The sequence below is a fragment of the Serinus canaria genome, chromosome 7, assembly GCF_022539315.1.
Source record: "Serinus canaria isolate serCan28SL12 chromosome 7, serCan2020, whole genome shotgun sequence".
Classification (NCBI taxonomy): Eukaryota; Metazoa; Chordata; class Aves; order Passeriformes; family Fringillidae; genus Serinus; species Serinus canaria.
This window is the reverse complement of record NC_066321.1, coordinates 22,852,859-22,853,959: the sequence shown is the minus strand read 5'-3', so window position 1 is coordinate 22,853,959 and position 1,101 is coordinate 22,852,859.

The following is a 1,101-nucleotide window of genomic DNA, read 5'->3' as shown; positions in this document are numbered from 1 at the left end:
TAGCGTGATCTCAGTCATGGCCTGATGCTCCTTTTCTCTTACTCTTCTGAGATCACAGTGACAGAAGAGAAGACAGTCAATTTAAATCTGGGGGATTAAGTCTTCAACTGCTGCACCACATTGACCAGATCTGTCCAATCATCAATGTCCTCTCCTCACTGTGCTGTGATTTCTTTTTTTTTTTTGGACAGTGAGCATTCGAGCCTGTACTAATTGTTGCTATGAAAATAGTGCAACAGGTGTGTTACATGATGTGACAAAAACATAAACACTTTAATGCTCAGTAGAGAATAAATAAATTGGTTTAACAACCTCCTAAAGAAAGAAATGTAGCATTTCCCAGCTCTGAGAAAGTTTCACTGGCACCTTCATGCCCTCAAGAAGCAGCAGGTCCCGGTCGGTGCGGCAGCACCGGAGCTGCGCGGGGACAGGCCGGGCACAGCCCCGGGGCTCGGCCCATCCCACACGGCCCGGCAGGAACCGCCCGCTGCGGGGGCTTAGTGCTTCCCGACCCTCGTCATCGTGTCGTCTCCACTCACAAGAACTGAAAATTAACCATTGGCTTTTAAGACCTTGTCTAGCATTTTCCTTTTTTCATCCCTTCCTATGCATTTAATTACTTTCCAAAATCCAAACGCGTTTGTTCCTATAATAAGCCAGAGGCTCTCTGTTAGCCTGGATCCATGGTGCTGAATTATTTCAGAGACCCCTCTAGCCCCCAGGTGCTGCTCAGCACAGTGCAGGGCCTGCTGTCCCTCCTGCACACATCTGCAGCTCCGTGTAACCCTCGGTGGAAGGGACAGAAGTGTGCAGGGGCAGCAGCATTAATCCCATTTCCCAGCCCCAAGGGCAGATCCCCACCCCTCAGGCAGCCCGGCTGACTGCTCCCGGCTGCTACACGTGTTTCTGACGGGAAACGTGCGCTGGGTAGCAGCGGGGTAGTTTTCCCCAAGGATGCTCAGCAGAGGAGCCCAGACCGAGCCGGTTTTATCAGCTTTTATCAATTTTATAACAGCTCGCGGGGCGAGCGCGCTCATTTTAAACTGAGGCGGGGACGACGCAGCGCGCAACCCCTCCCCCAACATGGCGGCCGAAGGGCGG